The sequence below is a fragment of the Schistocerca gregaria genome, chromosome 2 (assembly GCF_023897955.1).
Source record: "Schistocerca gregaria isolate iqSchGreg1 chromosome 2, iqSchGreg1.2, whole genome shotgun sequence".
NCBI classification, from domain to species: Eukaryota; Metazoa; Arthropoda; class Insecta; order Orthoptera; family Acrididae; genus Schistocerca; species Schistocerca gregaria.
In genome coordinates this window covers 369,178,198-369,196,792 of record NC_064921.1, presented here as the reverse complement: position 1 = coordinate 369,196,792, position 18,595 = coordinate 369,178,198, and the positions used below count along the sequence as shown (strand labels likewise).

Genomic DNA, 18,595 nt, shown 5'->3' with positions numbered 1-18,595 from the left:
TCTCCATTGGAGAATAGCAGCCTGCATTGCTGCGAAAGGTGGATATACACTGTACTAGTGCCGACATTGTGCATGCTCTGTTGCCTGTGTCTATGTGCCTATGGTTCTGTCAGTGTGATCATGTGATGTATCTGACCCCAGGAATGCGTCAATAAAGTTTCCCCTTCCTGGGACAATGAATTCACGGTGTTCTTATTTCAGTTTCCAGGAGTGTATAATAAAGTACTGTCTCATAGAACCTGCATAAATATGCACTATGATCATGATCTGCTTTTACTCGTGTAAAGAACGGCAACATGCATTAAGGGTTCCAAAAAAAAAAAAAAAAAAAAAAAAAAAAAAAAAAAAAAAAAAAAAAAAAAACGTGAACTTCAAAGAAGTAAAAGGGGGTAGGACCGTACGGTTACATTATCAACGAGGCACAACTGAAATCGCTCTAGTCACACGAATATCTGTGTCCAAAGATTTGTAGTTGTTTAAATTGGAAGAATCACTTAAGCTCAATCACGAGTGAAGTAGCTTACAGTCTTGCTTCTTTGGCAGAATACTACAAAACGATTCAAATGGCTCTGAGCACTATGGGACATAACATCTGAGGTCATTAGTCTCCCAGAACTTGGAACTACTTAAACCTAACTAATCTAAGGACATCGCACAAATCCATGCCCGAGGCACGATTCGAATCAGCGACCGTATCAGTCGCGCGGTTCCGGACTGAACCGCCTAGAACCGCTCGGCTACCGCGGCCAGCAAGAATACTACAAAGATGAAGCTACTCTACAATGGAGGTTGCTTATAAAACTTTTTTTCAATCCATCCTAAAGCAGTCCTTAAGCGCTTGCGACCCACACAAAGTAGGACTAACGGAGGGTTCTAAACGTACAGAGATTAGGATGGCACGAATGAGAACATGTCTATATGACTCATGGGAGCGTGTCACGGAGGTGCTGAAGCTATTGAACTGAATCTAGAGAAATAGTGCAACGCCCTACATTATGAATCACCTCGAACAAAATGATTTCGTGAAAAATAGCTAGCGCTGATTGAAAATATCCCATTCTTCTCAAACATAACTAGCTCTTATTCTCACGAAGTAGAGTGTACTGTTGACAGGAGTTCTCAAATAGACTCCATATTTTTTGATTTTTATACCGTTCCGAACATGTGCCTTGTAATGAAATTGCATGCCACTGGAGTATCGCCTGAGTTGTATCGCCTCTCCTGAACTTCTGCTGCCCAGTGTGTGTTCCGCAACAGTGGGACTGACGGAGGACACCGAAAAAGTTCAAAAGACTGCAGCTAATTTTGTACTATCGCGAAATGTGGGAGAGAGGAAATATGGGAGAGAGTGCTATGGACATAATTTTTAATGTGAACAAACTTTTTCAACAGCTGTATACTTTAAGATATTTTATTTTATTCTGAAAGCAACCAGTTTAGGCAATTCATTTTACCATCTTCAGTTCCCATACGTCTTTTTTCAAATCAATGCACTTATCGTACAGAGTCATAAACCTGGATATCGTGAGTTCCAATCATTGTGCAGATGCTTCATATAAAGAAGTGACAGTCTCGTCTTCGTATGAAGCATTTGGACAATGATTGGAATTCACGATATTCAGCTTTATGTTCGTTGATGTGAAAAAAGCATATCGTGCCTGAAGATGGCATAATGAATTGCCAAAACTGGTCGCATTCAGAATAAAATAAAATATCTTGAAGTGTACTGCCGTCGGTAAAGTTTAATGACATTGAAAAGGGCATACCAGCTGATGCCCCCTGATCGTAAGGGACCAGAAGAGATTGGTACACAAATTGTGGTGGTAATTAGTAAATCAAGTGCATTTTCGTTACTGCAGAACCTTGTAATGTAACTTCAATATCTTCGTTGTCTGCAGAGTGTGAAAATATTTTGTTAGCGCCTATCTACATAGAGAGAAACGATGATGATAAGAATTTAAGAGAAATCAGAACTCGCACGGAAAAATTCAAGACTTTCCTGCGCGCTGTTCGAGAATTGAACGCTAGAGCAGCTCCTCGAAAGTGATTTGATGAACCTTCTGTCAGGAACCCTCTGAACTGAAGGACAATCATTTAGGCATCGCGCAGGTAAGATCAGACTAACTACAATGCGCTGAGAGGAATTTTAACTATCATTCTCCTTGTCTTCCACATGTGACTGGAGCCTGAAGAGGCCCTAATAACTGTTACGATGGAAAGTACCCTCTGTCAGTGATATCCAGGATGTGTATGTAGATACAGATACCCTGCAGGACATTTATCCCTCCAATCAGATCCGACTCTAACCTTCACTGCTTTCCACGCTACCCATTCTACATCTCCCCATTAGAAGGCCTCAGTGTTCACAAACTATTAGAACCTAAGCAGAAATTTCAACTACAACCAACGCTAGGAAATTACATTCACACGACACGTCAGTCCACTACTCTATTAGTATCCTATGCGTCACAGAACCACACGAACTTCTCTCCACATTCTCTGGGGCCTCATGCGATGTGTAGAGGCGAGTTCTTTTGATCGTCCTCACCTCCATGAAAAGACTCTCAGAAGATGGCAAATAGATTTCAAAATCAGTATGGTATCATGAATATTTAAAAACTTGTGTAATGTACAATTTTACATGTTCTTAAACTGCTGTTTTTATCAGGAGAAGAAAATGAGTTTTGTTTAACGATGGAAATTAGTTTCGTTTAACAGGGGCCAACTGCGTCGTTGAGAACCCTTTCTGTGGCGGGGTGAGGGGGTGTGGAAGTAAAGTCGCAATAAATAAAAGAATAAAGAATGACCCAGTTACAGCACAACAATTCACAAATATTCGCCATATGATCGTTAGTGTCCAAATGTCAAAAGTGACAGTAGTGTGCACCACAATACATATTTGATCTGGTTCCTACCAGGTCATCGTTCAACCCCACAGCGCACACCTTACGTGAAGGGGAACGTAAAATGATGGCATTTCATTTTACTACAACATAAAGCTTCATTGACAGTGCCCACACTCCTCCTTCAGGATCAGAAATATATGCTTTCTAATAGCGAGTTATGAATTTAGGCTTCCTTCCTAGTCGTTGGAGTTGGTAATAACAATCACTATTAGTCTCAGAATTAGACGTAATAGTCATTAATGGAACGTAAAACCTAAATTATACTGTCTTTTATTCCAGAGGGTTTCTCATAAGACAACCCAAGGTTTTATCTACAATAATTAGTTCACCACTGTTTAACGCCATTTCCATTTAAATACCCCAACATGTCTTTTTTTAATTTTGTACAAAAACCCTTCTACTGGTTTTAATAACGTCCTTCATCCTGTACTAATCTTTTAACTTATAAATAATCTACGAGTATTCTCTGCGAGCGCTTGAAGTGGACGATGACGTTGTTGGTAACCAGTTTTGGACGACACCGATAATTACAGTTCAATAAAAAGCGTGACCTAAACTACTCGTTTCACAAAAATCTCTTATTTGTTTACACGTTTGTATTCTGAATTTAACTTCACGTTCCAATGGGAATGATACGCTTGTGATCAAAAGTATCCGGCCACCCCCAAAAACATACGGTTTCACATTAGGAGCGTTGTGCTGACACCTACTGCTAGGTACTCCATATCTTCGACATCCGCAGTCATTAGACGTCGTGAGAGAGCAGAATGTGTCGCTTCGCGGAACTCACGGACTTCGTATGTGGTCAGGTGATTGGGTGTCACTAGTGTCATACGTCTGTACGCGAGATATCTACACTCCTAAACATCCCTAGGTCCACTGTATCCTGCGTGATAGTGATGTGGAAACGTAAAGGGACACGTACAGCACAAAAGCCCATAGGCCAACCTCGTCTGTTGACTGGCAAAGACTGCCAACAGTTGAAGAGGGTCGTAATGTGAACTAGGCAGACATCTATCTAGACCATCACACAGGAATTCCAAACTGCATCAGGATCCACTGCAAGTACTATGACAGCTAGGCGGGAGGTGAGAAAACTTTCATTTCATGGTCGAGTGGTTGCTCATAAGCCACACATCACGCCGGTAAATGACAAACGACGCCTCGCTTGCGTAAACATTGGACGATTGAACAGTGTAGAAACGTTGTGTGGAGTGACGAATCACGTTATACAATGTGGCGATCCGATCGTAGGGTGTGGGTATGGTACATGCCCAATGAACATCATCTGCCGGCATGTGTAGTGCCAACAGTAAAATTTGAGGGCGGTGGTGTTATGGTGTGGTCGTGTTTTTCATGGAGGGAGTTTGCAACCCTTATTGGTTTGAGTGCCACTATATTACCACAGGCTTACACTGATGTTTTAAGCACCATCTTGCTTCCCACTGTTGAAGAGCAAATCGGGGAGGGCGATTGCATCTTTCAACACAATCCAGCACCTGTTCATAATGCACGAACTGTGACGGAGTGGTTGCATGGCAATAACATCCGTGTAATGGATTGGCCTGGACAGAGTCCTGGCGTGAATCCTATAGAACACCTTTGGGATATTTTGGAATAGCCTCACCGACCGACATCGATTCCTCTCCTCAGTGCAACCCACCGTGAGGAATGAGCTGACATACCCCAAGAAATCTTCCAGCACTTGATTGAACATGTGTCTGTGAGAGTGAAAGCTGTCATCATGGCTAAGGGTGGGCCAACACCAAATTGAATTACAGCATTACCGATGGAGGGCGCCACGAACTTGTAAGTCATTTTCAGCCAGGTGTCCGGATACTTTTGATCACATAGTGTATCTAGTGCCCTGAACAATAATTCTTGGTTCTTGGTGAATGCTATATCTATGTTCCAAGTGCCTTTTGAGAAGTGGCTGCAGCTTGAAACTTACTAGTAGTTCTCGTACATCCCATCAAAAACTCCTAGCTTGTGACTATTTTTGGACAATGACAATAAAATGGAGAGACGATGAACGTTAGGATGAAGATCGGAAACGGTCTGACTTACGTCGAGATATGTGTGGTTTCCTTGATGTTAACCATTACATTCAAGATGTGTACAGTATATTAAAGTCTACTCTGTTTTTCTCTCCGAGGAAGTGAATCTGTGCCGTACGACAATAATGTAGCAGCCAATAATATTGTTTCAAGCGAGAAAAGAAGGGAACCAATAGAACACGGAGATGCGGCTCGGCATTAAGGTAGTTAGGGCGGCTATGCTGTAGCAAGAAACGACGGACTTAGTTCCACGGAACAGTGTTGCACTGGATGGATAAAATGACACCGAGATCATATATTCAAAGAGACAAAATACCGCACACAGCCAACACCACAACGGCACAGAGGATAATTGGGCATCCTGTATTTCCAAAACTAATCAACGTGGTGTTGGATAAAGTGTCAAGTAATTAGGACATAATATCCTACTATTAAAATTCAGCAATTGAAAAAAAAAATCTACCTGCTTATAAAGCTCGAATACTTGATATACATCGTCTTTCAGTTGTGTCACTGACACATTAAATGCTGTAGTCTCAACTATCAGTTCATTTTGGGATGACATATTCTGGAATATACTAGTCATGTGGCTACATACATCCTTTTTTACACAGAAGATATATGAAACATAGAAAAATAACGAAATGTGTGTGAGATTTTTGCAGAGTGTTGAGGGAAACATTATAGAAAAGGTTTACTTTTATGTAAACTGTATCATGTAGGTAACTTTAATTTGAGTTTGAAATAAACTTGTATTAGATAAATGAAATGTTTAAGCTCCGCCTCACAGATCAACAACAAGCAGACGAACAAACCGTGTCTATTGAATATGAAACAAAGTTGTTGGTACACAGTAAGTTTTTGAAATTAAGATACTACTAGCTGCATCGTCTTCCTCTAAACCAGCATATCATTTTCTCATTATTTACATACCTCCAAATTATTCAAAATGGCTACCCATGTACAAATGGGCACCAATATTGAGTTTAGTAGAGAAATTTCAACCCATGTTCTAACGGATGCCGACATTGAATTTCATAAAGTAATTTAAACTTCATACCAAGAGCTCCCGTTAGTATTTGAAGCTATAATTTCAATGTAGTAACTATATGTTCACAGGAATTTATCTTTTGGTCTGTATGTACCAGGTGGTCCACGCAAGCCGTCCTATTTAGTTTCATGCTTCAGATGGTTCAAATGGCTCTGAGCACCATGGGACTTAACATCTGAGGTCATCAGTCCCCTAGACTTAGAACTACTCAATCCTAACCAACGTAAGGACATCACACACATTCATGCCCAAGGCAGGATTCGAACCTGCTACCGTAGCGGTCGCCCAGCTCCAGACTGTAGCGCCTAGAACCGCTCGGCCACTCCGGGCGGCTTTTATGTTTGGCTCATATGTTAGGGCAAGATGGGTTGCCTCTTCACTTCTGTTCAAAGGGGAGCTGCACATGTAAGAAAACCTTCATCGAGATGTGCCGCCATCTGCTTGCGTTTTCTATGGTTCCACTCTGATAAGATCACATGGCCTTCTGTTTGTAGCTCGACTCAAGTCTTTCTGTCAAACAGATAGCACCTGCAATGTACTCCATCTAAGAGTACACCGATATGATACTAATCTATGCGGAGACCCACCGCAAAGGAAAATTAGTTATAGGCGCGCAGTCCGGAACCGTGCGACTGCTACGGTCGCAGATTCGAATCCTGCCTCGGGCATGGATGTGTGTGATGTCCTTAGGTTAGTTAGGTTTAAGTAGTTCTAAGCTCTAGGGGACTAATGACCACAGCAGTTGAGTCCCATAGTGCTCAGAGCCATTATTTAAAAATTAGTTATAACAGTTAAGTTTTTGTTTTCCAGCGTTGCTGTTAAGTTTAGAAGGGTCTCCTCTCAACTAATGTCAACTGAGAACGGCTTGCGTGGGGCACCTGGTATTTCCTAAGGAGAAATCGATCTTATCTAATGTAACTAGAACAGAGAGTATTACAGCAAAATACTGCTACTGTCAAACCCTGAATCACAAAAAAATTGTAATATAATCCACCGAACACTGAAGTTTTCCATCAGAACCTTGACTTATGGAAATATATTTCTAAGGCCCTAGAAATGTTACAAATTTGATTGCATGATTTTTCATCTGCACAAAATTACACTCCTGGAAATTGAAATAAGAACACCGTGAATTCATTGTCCCAGGAAGGGGAAACTTTATTGACACATTCCTGGGGTCAGATACATCACATGATCACACTGACAGAACCACAGGCACATAGACACAGACAACAGAACATGCACAACGTCGGCACTAGTACAGTGTATATCCACCTTTCGCAGCAATGCAGGCTGCTATTCTCCCATGGAGACGATCGTAGAGATGCTGGATGTAGTCCTGTGGAACGGCTTGCCATGCCATTTCCACCTGGCGCCTCAGTTGGACCAGCGTTCGTGCTGGACGTGCAGACCGCGTGAGACGACGGTTCATCCAGTCCCAAACACGGTCAATGGGGGACAGATCCGGAGATCTTGCTGGCCAGGGTAGTTGACTTACACCTTCTAGAGCACGTTGGGTGGCACGGGATACATGCGGACGTGCATTGTCCTGTTGGAACAGCAAGTTGCCTTGCCGGTCTAGGAATGGTAGAACGATGGGTTCGATGACGGTTTCGATGTACCGTGCACTATTCAGTGTCCCCTCGACGATCACCAGAGGTGTACGGCCAGTGTAGGAGATCGCTCCCCACACCATGATGCCGGGTGTTGGCCCTGTGTGCCTCGGTCGTATGCAGTCCTGATTGTGGCGCTCACCTGCACGGCGCCAAACACGCATACGACCATCATTGGCACCAAGGCAGAAGCGACTCTCATCGCTGAAGACGACACGTCACCATTCGTCCCTCCATTCACGCCTGTCGCGACAACACTGGAGGCGGGTTGCACGATGTTGGGGCGTGAGCGGAAGACGGCCTAACGGTGTGCGGGACCGTAGCCCAGCTTCAAGGAGACGGTTGCGAATGGTCCTCGCCGATACCCCAGGAGCAACAGTGTCCCTAATTTGCTGGGAAGTGGCGGTGCGGTCCCCTACGGCACTGCGTAGGATACTACGGTCTTGGCGTGCATCCGTGCGTCGCTTCGGTCCGATCCCATGTCGACGGGCACGTGCACCTTCCGCCGACCACTGGCGACAACATCGATGTACTGTGGAGACCTCACGCCCCACGTGTTGAGCAATTCGGCGGTACGTCCACCCGGCCTCCCGCATGCCCACTATACACCCTCGCTCAAAGTCCGTCAACTGCACATAAGGTTCACGTCCACGCTTTCGCGGCATGCTACCAGTGTTAAAGACTGCGATGGAGCTCCGTATGCCACGGCAAACTGGCTGACACTGACGGCGGCGGTGCACAAATGCTGCGCAGCTAGCGCCATTCGACGGCCAACACCGCGGTTCCTGGTGTGTCCGCTGTGCCGTGCGTGTGATAATTGCTTGTAGAGCCCTCTCGCAGTGTCCGGAGCAAGTATGGTGGGTCTGACACACCAGTGTCAATGTGTTTTTTTCCATTTCCAGGAGTGTATATGGAAGTTTATGGCTTAAGATACATGACAAGGACAACTTTTATAATACCAATTTCATTACACAAGGAAACAACTACATAGATGCAAACAAAACGCATCACAGTTACAAAACATTTTAGAACATGTGCACCAATTTCTGATATTTGGTTCAGAATTTTGCGTGCATTTACGCGTTGTGCATCCAGCAGAGCAAATTACCGAAACAAATTTCGGAACTGTATACCTTATAAAATCAGTCATCAACAACAACACTCTGAAAACAATTTCAGAATGACCACAAAACGTATGGCGACTAATGATATGACAGGGAACTCTGAATGAAGAGGCAGCCTTTTTCTATAAACTCTCCATCTCTTTCGCTTCAAACGGCTTTGCGTGAGAAATCGGAATCGACAAATCCATCCGAAAGTACAATAACGCGATCGGGATACTGTCTACTAACTGCAGGAAGCCGGCCGCGGTGGTCTAGCGGTTCAGGCGCTAAGTCTGGAACCGCGCGACTACTACGGTCGCAGGTTCGAATCCTGCCTTGGGCATGGATGTGTGTGATGCCCTTAGGTTAGTTAGGTTTAAGTAGTTCTGAGTTCTAGGGGACGGATGACCACAGATGTTAAGTCCCATAGTGCTCAGAGCCATTTTTTGAACTGCAGGAAGACAACGGTAAAATATAGTGATAACCAAAATATTAAGATTTGGTGGCTTTGCAGGCTCGTGGCGCAGTGAGTAAAATGTATAAGCGAAGCTTGAGCGAAAAAGGAATCATTCTAGCGACGATCCGGGCGGTAAATTGGGAAATTTTCTGAAGTGGTCGACTTATGAAAAGATAGGTTTATGAACCGGAGTCTGGGAACAAGCATGTGGAAAACGGCAAGCCAGTCGGTTGCTCGTGTGCTACCGTCATGGGAATCTGTGGAATGTGGTTGAAAACGGTGAACTATGAGTTGTAGGAGGTGCAAACCTCATTACAGAACGTGGAGCTCGGAAGCTTGTAGAACTCTGTTAAGCAGGGTCGGTGGCGATATGTGGCACGTATTACTGCAAAGCACAGTGCTGGTAGAGGCACAAGTATTTCGAGCACACCGTTCGGCGCACACTGTCGTACGTGGGGCTCCGCAGCAGACAACCCACATGGTATATGAAACTGCCACAATGACACTGTCAATTGCTATTGTAGTGGGCGCAGGTTCATCGAGGTGCTAGCTAGGAGCAATGGAAGGTTATTGCCTTGTCTGAAGAATCCGACAATGGACTCCGCGTATGTAGTTATCGGAACAAATGGCTGCTCTAGGTATGTATAGAGCCAGTGTACACAAAATATGGCACATTTACAATACATGTTTAGAAACTTTTCTGATGCGGAAAACATTGATCTGTGGTTCCGTGAGACCTGTGGTAGTAATCGACGGCATCGAGCCGGCCATGGAGTAAATGAACATCATTCTGGGCCATCTGCATCACTTCATGCACATCTACATGACTACTCTGCAATTCACATTTAAGTGCTTGGCAGAGGGTTCATCGAACCACAATCATACTATCTCTCTACTATTCCACTCCCGAACAGCGAGCGGGAAAAACGAACACCTAAACCTTTCTGTTCGAGCTCTGATTTCTCTTATTTTATTTTGATGATCATTCCTACCTATGTAGGTTGGACTCAACAAAATATTTTCGCGTTCGGAAGAGAAAGTTGATGACTGAAATTTCGTAAAAAGGTCTCGCCGCGACGAAAAACGTCTTTGCTGTAATGACTTCCATCCCAACTCGTGTATCATATCTGCCACACTCTCTCCCCTATAACGCGATAATACAAAACGAGCTGCCCTGTTTTGCACCCTTTCAATGTCCTCCGTCAATCCCACCTGGTAAGGATCCCACACCGCGCAGCAATATTCTAACAGAGGACGAACGAGTGTAGTGTAAGCTGTCCCTTTAGTGGACTTGTTGCATCTTCTAAGTGTCCTGCCAATGAAACGCAACATTTGGCTCGCCTTCCCGTTAATATTATCTATGTGGTCCTTCCAACTGAAGTTGTTCGTAATTTTAACACCCAGGTACTTAGTTGAATTGACAGCCTTGAGAATTGTACTATTTATCGAGTAATCGAAATCCAACGGATTTCTTTAGGAACTCATGTGGATCATCTCACACTTTTCGTTATTTAGCGTCAACTGCCACCTGACACACCATACAGCAATCTTTTCTAAATCGCTTTGCAGCTGATACTGGTCTTCGGATGACCTTACTAGACGGTAAATTACAGCATCATCTGCGAACAGTCTAAGAGAACTGCTCAGATTGTCACCCAGGTCATTTATATAGATCAGGAACAGTAGAGGTCCCAGGACGCTTACTTGGGGAACACCTGATATCACTTCAGTTTTACTCCATGATTTGCCGTCTATTACTACGAACTGCGACCTTCCTGACAGGAAATCACGAATCCAGTCGCACAACTGAGACGATACCCCATAACTCCGCAGCTTGATTAGAAGTCGCTTGTGAGGAACGGTGTCAAAAGCTTTCCGGAAATCTAGAAATACGGAATCAACTTGAGATCCCCCTGTCTTCCATGACGACGTTTTCCAACAGGATAACTGACAGTGTAACAAGACCATAATTGAGCTACAAAGGCTTGAGGATGAGGATAATGGACTCAAGTTGATTCCTTGCTCACAAAATTCGCATAATCAGAGCCCTACTGAGCTCTACTGTGTGTATAAATATGTAATTACCACTTAAGCTTATATACGATTTAAGCTTAGTCTCTGCAATTAGTTTTTTAAAAACGCCATGATGTGCCAAGCCTGCATACAATACATCATTGTCGAACAATTTTAACCTAAAAGAGAGCGCAATTGTATTTAGGTTAAAAGTGTACACTCCTCAAGCATAAACAACTTGGAGAACCATAAGAGATTAAAGTTCATTGTTGCACACCCACATACAGAGTGTCTCAAAAAGAAAGAACAGATTTCAGTACTATATTACAAAAAAACTACGAAAAACAGGAACACCCTGCGCATTTCACTGGACAGACGAATGTTAAAAGCTGGCAGACACCAAACCGTACACATATAATGACCACCATGCGTTGATCGAGAAACATTAAAACGGTAGTACATTCCATTCCAGACATGAGTCAGCTGGTCCATGTTCAATAAATCGACAGCTTCGAAGATCAGCTTCCGTAAGTGGGACGAAGACTGGGTTTTTCTTTGGACTCACAAAGAATAAAAATGACAAAATATGTATTGTGACCTGAGAGAGCAAATGCAATAAACAGGATCTTGTTGTCCACTGTTTCCAGCCCAAAGTTGTAGGATGGTGGTGTTAAGATAATGCCGCACTTCAAAGACAAAGTAAAGCACGGCACCGTCACGCTTAAAAAGAAAATCTTTGTAATCTTCATGAAGTTTTGCAACGTGTCTAGGTATAACATTCCTGTAACAGTCTCCTCCGCAAAACGAAATATCCGTGAAGTCTGAACAGCAAGAGCACAAAGCACATCCTATTTTGGTGAGCCTTTTCCGTGCTTGACGACGACAACACGGTTTTGTGAGCACCAAATTCTTACATTAAGGTGGTTCACTTTAGGCGATGGATGAAATGTCGATTTGTCCAAAAACATGAATTGTTTGGAGAAAGTTTCTTCTCCCATATGCCAAATGAAATATTAGTACGCTATGTGATCAAAGACATCAGGACATTCCTCCACCCCTCCCCCCATCCAAAAAGAAATTTCATATTAGCAGCATTGTGCTGCCACCTACTGCCAGGGGCTCCATATCAGCGACCTCAGTAGTCATTAGACATCCCGACAGAGCATAATGGAACGCTCCGCGGAACTCACAGACTTCGAACGTGGTCAGGGGATTGGGTGTCACTTGTGTCATACATCTTTACGTGAGACTTCCACTTTCCTCAACACCCCTAAGTCCACTGTTTCCGATGTGATAATAAAGTGGGAACGTGAAGGGACATGTACAGCACAAAAGCGTACAGACCACATCTCGTCTGTTGACTGACGGAGACCGCCGACAGTTGAAGAGAGTCATAATGTGTAGTAGCCAGACATCTATCCAAATCACACTGGAATTCCAAACTGCATCATGATCCACTACATGTGGTATGACAGTTAGGCAGGAGCTGATAAAACTAGGATTTCATGCTCGAGTGGCTGCTCATAAGCCACACATTACGCCGGTAGACGCCAAATGACGCCTCGCTTGGTGTAAGGATCGTAAACACTGTACTAATTAAAAGTGGAGAAACGTTGCGTGGATTGCTCAACCACAGTAGACAATGTGGCAATCCGATGGCAGGGTGTGGGTGTGGCGAATTCCCGGTGAACGTCATCTGTCAGCGTGTTTAGTGCCAACAGTAAAATTCGGAGGCGGTGGTGTTATGGTGTGGACGGGTTTTTCATGGAGGGGGCTTGCACCTCATATTGTTTTGCGTGGTACTGTCACAGCACATGCCTACACTGATGTTTTAAGTACGTACATCTACATCTACATCCATACTCCGCAAGCCACCTGACGGTGTGTGGCGGAGGGTACCCTGAGTACCTCTATCGGTTCTCCCTTCTATTCCAGTCTCGTATTGTTCGTGGAAAAAAGGATTGTCGGTATGCTTCTGTGTGGGCTCTAATCTCTCTGATTTTATCCTCATGGTCTCTTCGTGAGATATACGTAGGAGGGAGCAATATACTGCTCCACTCTTCGGTGAAGGTATGTTCTCGTAACTTTAACTAAAGCCCGTACCGAACTACTGAACGTCTCCCCTGCAGAGTCTTCCACTGAAGTTTGTCTATCATCTCCCTAACGCTTTCGCGATTACTAAATGATCCTGTAAGAAGCGCGCTGCTCTCCGTTGGATCCTCTCTATCTCTTCTATCAACCCTATCTGGTACGGATCCCACACTGCTGAGCAGTATTCAAGCAGTGGGCGAACAAGCGTACTGTAACCTACTTCCTTTGTTTTCGGATTGCATTTCCTTAGGATTCTTCCAATGAATCTCAGTCTGGCATCTGCTTTACCGACGATCAATTGTATATGATCATTCAATTTTAAATCACTGCTAATGCGTACTCTCAGATAATTTATGGAATTAACTGCTTCCAGTTGCTGACCTGCTATTTTGTAGCTAAATGATAAGGGATCTATCTTTCTATGTATTCGCAGCACATTACACTTGTCTACATTGAGATTCAATTGCCATTCCCTGCACCATGCGTCAATTCGCTGCTGATCCTCCTGCATTTCAGCACAATTTTCCATTGTTGCAACCTCTCGATACACCCCAGCATCATCTGCAAAAAGCCTCAGTGAACTTCCGATGTCATCCACCAGGTAATTTATGTATATTGTGAATAGCAACGGTCCTATGACACTCCCCTGCGGCACACCTGAAATCACTCTTACTTCGGAAGACTTCTCTCCATTGAGAATGACATGCTGCGTTCTGTTATCTAGGAACTCCTCAATCCAATCACACAATTGGTCTGATAGTCCATATGCTCTTACTTTGTTCATTAAACGACTGTGGGGAACTGTGTCAAACGCCTTGCGGAAGTCAAGAAACACGGCATCTACCTGTGAACCCGTGTCTAAGGCCCTCTGAGTCTCGTGGAAGAATAGCGCGAGCTGGGTTTCTCACGACCGTCTTTTCCGAAACCCATGCTGATTCCTACAGAGTAGATTTCTAGTCTCCAGAAAAGTCATTATACTCGAACATAATACGTGTTCCAAAATTCTACAACTGATCGACTTTAGAGATAAGTGTCTATAGTTCTGCACATCTATTCGACGTCCCTTCTTGAAAACGGGGATGACCTGTGCCCTTTCCCAATCCTTTGGAACGCTTCGCTATTCTAGAGACCTACGGTATACCGCTGCAAAAAGGGGGGCAAGTTCCTTCGCGTACTCTGTGTAAAATCGAACGATCTTGCTTCCCACTGTTGAAGAGCAATTCAGGGATGGCGATTGCATCTTTCAACACGATCGAGCACCTGTTCATATTGCACGGCCTATGGCAGGGTGGTTACATGAGAAAAACATTCCTGTAATGAACTGGCCTGCACAGAGTCCTGACCCGAACCCTATAGAACACCTTAGGGATATTTTGGAACGCCGACTTCGTGCCAGCCTCAACGACCGCCTTCCATACCTATCCTCAGTGCAGCACTAGTGAATAATGCGTTGCCATTCCCCAAGAAACCTTTCAGCACCTGAATGAACGAATGCCTGCGAGAGTGAAAGCTAATATCACGGCTAAGGGTGGTCAAACATCATGTTGAATTTTAGCATTCCCTATGGAGGGCGACACGAACTTGTAAATCTTTTTTCTGCCAGGTGTCCGGATACTTCTGATCACGTAGTGTATCTGCTGACACGTAATTGCAGCAGTAACTGCCACTTGTAAGGCTGTATGTGTAGGTTTCGTTTCAGAACACGTCAGTCCGTTGTTTGAGGAGATTGAAGTTAATGGCTCGCCAGTGTTGTGGACTTCGGAGGGCTCCGGATGCGCTCGACGTCTTCAAGAGACGTGCGTGCCCCACCAGTGTTCTTCCCTTTGCACATGAAATCTGCTTCCAAGAGTTTTATACGCCACTTATAAATCTGCTTCCGCAGAAACGGTTTCTTGCTGAATCGAGGGCGGAATGTACTTTGTACTTGAACAATGGATTGACTTGGCGCACGTCCCAACACACGAAATGATTTCTCTTGTGGGTTAGTCGCTATGTTGTTAGAAACAAACAGTAACTTAGCTTTACCAAAACTTTAAATCTTACTGTATCCAGTGACAAGCACAATGTGTTTCTATCTATTGTAGTTTGTCTGTAATAAACATTTGATACCTGTATTTATTTGCCTGTAAATGTGCCTATAAATGTATGCATAAATGAGAAATCAGCAGACATTTATTCGATACACATCTGATCACCCTTAGTCTGTTTATCTAGAATTTGATAGCCATTTTGTAAAGAATATAGGATAACACATAATATCTCCAAGTTTATCTTCACAATTACAGTAAATTATTTGGGAAACATTGCAACCAAAGCTACCCTGTCACAAACTATCCAAACTACTTACTGCACACAGCGGACATTCCGTAAGTCGTATGACTGGTGTTATAACAGTGCACTAAAACTAATCTTTTGGACGCCACATATAGCATGCAGTCTTTCGTCCCTACTGTTCAATCTCTATCTTTAGGAAATAATGACGGAAATACAAGCAAGGTTCTACAGTGGATATATAAAAATTCTGGTTGAAGGGATATCAGTAATAAGATTCGGCGATGACTGTCGTCAGTGAAAATAAGGAAGAATTATGAGTCGTTTTGATTAGAATGAACATGCCAATGAGTACAGAACAAAGATGAAGTTAATGAGGAGTAGCAGCAATGAAACTAGTGATACACACAATGAAATTTGGGACCAGAAAGTGTGACGAAATTAAGCAATTTTTCTACTTCGGAAACAAGATAGCACATGACAGACAGAGTAAGGAGGATACGAAAACCGAATCATCTTAAGTAAAAGGGGTGAGGGCGTTGTCCCTATGTAAGAGAAATCTACTAGTACCAAATATCGGCCTTTATCTGAGGAAAAAAATTCCAACAATGCACAGCACTTTATGGCAGTCAAGCACTGACTACGGAAAAACTGGAAAAGAAGAGAATCAAAGAGGTGCAGCTGTGGTTTTACATAAGGATACTGAAAAATGGAATGGCCTGGTGAAATAAGGAACGAGTAGGTTTTTCGCAGAACAGTGAAGAACGGATCTTCTTGAAGAAGAAGGCACAGGGCGGAATACGTTCCATGCTTTTGATTTTATCCATACTGGATGAGAGGTCTTGGTTGTGAATGTCAATGTTAAAAAATATATCGGCTCAACCACTTGTTTGTAGTGTAAAACACTAAGACTGACGCGTTTCAGAAACCAAGCTTCCATCATCAGAATAACAAAAAGTAAAAGAACCTGTTAAAACTCGCTAAAATGGAACATGCACCAGGCACAATAAAATTGATAATACAATTAAAACATCGTAGCTACTTCCCTTGTTGCCGCCGTGTCTTCCAAGGTGCATCTCCACATAGTCGTCAAAATATAAAAACTCTAAAATGGTGTCGCCTATGGTGTTCAACATCTAACCACATGGCTCTCTCCTCTGTTGTCGTAAACCGCCCGTGCGTCCTCGTTGATACCACACACCACGTAGCCAAACACGACAATGAAACGCGAGTGAGCTCACGCGCGAAGTAAACAAGGAAGTCACAGAAATTTCTATACAAACAGATAACGTATACATGTTCCAAGGACCTCATAAAATGATGGTATCCTGCCAATTGCTAAAAATGTAGTCACAAAAAGTTTTTTACGCTACAAACAAGTGGTTGAGCCGATATATTTTTTAACATTGACGTTCCATGGTACCAGAGGAAGCTATGGAGGGAGAGAACTTTGCGGAAACAAAGCTTATGTAAAACATCCAACAAATAAGTGATGACGCAGGTGCAAGTGGTACTGTGAGATGAGTTTAACGCAGGGCAGGAATACGTTACTGGTCACGCCGATCCAGTCAGACGATTGATAATAATGATAAAAGAACTCACACACGTGTCGGTACTCGTGGCCGTAGGCATGGTCTACCAGTCTAGTGCGTGTATTGTATGGTGACAACGTATTTGACGCAGCCGAAACTCATTCTGTGGGGTCGTTTGTGGTGTAAGTATATGTTTTTGTAGTAATCTCAAAGGCTTCCTGTAATGCTGCATTTCCTCACTTTTATTTATGGGAATACTGACAAGAAATGTCAAGCCGAAAACGACATAGCCAAACAAATATTTAAGTGAATTTTGACTGTCACACATTTTCTTCTTAAGATGCTGATCATCATTCCTCAAACGACGATGTTCTCAATACCAAAATTTATTATAAACAGAATTTTTTCGGCCTTACGTTTTGTCACTTCTGTTATGGTAAACGTATTGTAAGCGGCCCAACATTTAGCTAAGGATCCGTGAAGATTCTGTGTTTGTGAACCAGTCGGATCCCATTGCTATAATGAATTCTACTTCGCCATGGGTGAGTCACCACAGAAAGGTCTCACCACCACCTGCTGTACACCACCATGTTAGGGGTAGAAGGTAGTAAAATGGCGCATGTTTAAAGAAGCCAGATGAACAACCTAAGAAAAATGGACTGTGAAACTTAGAAGAAAGGAAGATTAATGTTGAACACACCATTGCTAATGACGTCATCGCAAACCGCACAAGTTAGGGTTAGTGATAGATGAGGAAGGAAATCAGACGTGCCCTCTGCAAGTATAAATTTAGGCATTTACTTGGAAAGATTTAGGCAAGTCAGGGAAGACTGAAATGTGGATGGCCGGCCGGTAATTTGAACTCTAGAGAGAATCGTAGAATGGGTTCCAGAAGCTATTCAGCCTTAGACCAGTTTCAACGGAGGAGTTGGGGCGGATACACAGGCGATCGGTCGTGCCGCTGATGTGTAATCGATGGCGATGGCTGATGAGTCGAAGTCAGCGACGTGATGGATGGTGCCTTCGGAACCTGCTGACGCTATCTGGCTCCAAGTATTAGACGCGCCGCAGAGCCACAGCTTTCTGGGAAGTGTGTACTGGTCAGCGTCTATTGTCTTGTTATTACGCTTGTTCGGATATACTGTAAGTTTACACTGGCCGCAAGAGGAGAAAGATAAATGATTGATGTAAAATATTAATTTCAGCAGCAGTCGAAAAAAACCGAATATTATGTCTAAAAATGATACAAAACTGCAGAAAAGGTATCTTCTCTCCAAGATTCAGCGGAGATTGTGGAAAACTTGCTCATGTGAAACGCAGCTTTCTTTCTCGTACAGTATCTTGGCAAAGAGTAGATGCAGACTGAACAGCAGGATTCTGTCGTCCTCCAGTCGCGAAAGGGAAGGATATTATATGCAGACTCAGTTCTTGTGTTGAGAAGGATGTTCGTATACGCTGTATATTTCGCCGGCATGTATCGTCAGTAAAAGACAATTCAAAG

General features: G+C 43.5%; 1 protein-coding gene across 1 annotated transcript in view; it reads left to right on the top strand.

Moving 5' to 3' along the window:
- Positions 1-18,595, top strand: part of LOC126336157 (uncharacterized) — an 87,403-nt gene that overhangs the window by 52,433 nt on the left and 16,375 nt on the right. The window lies entirely within an intron of this gene.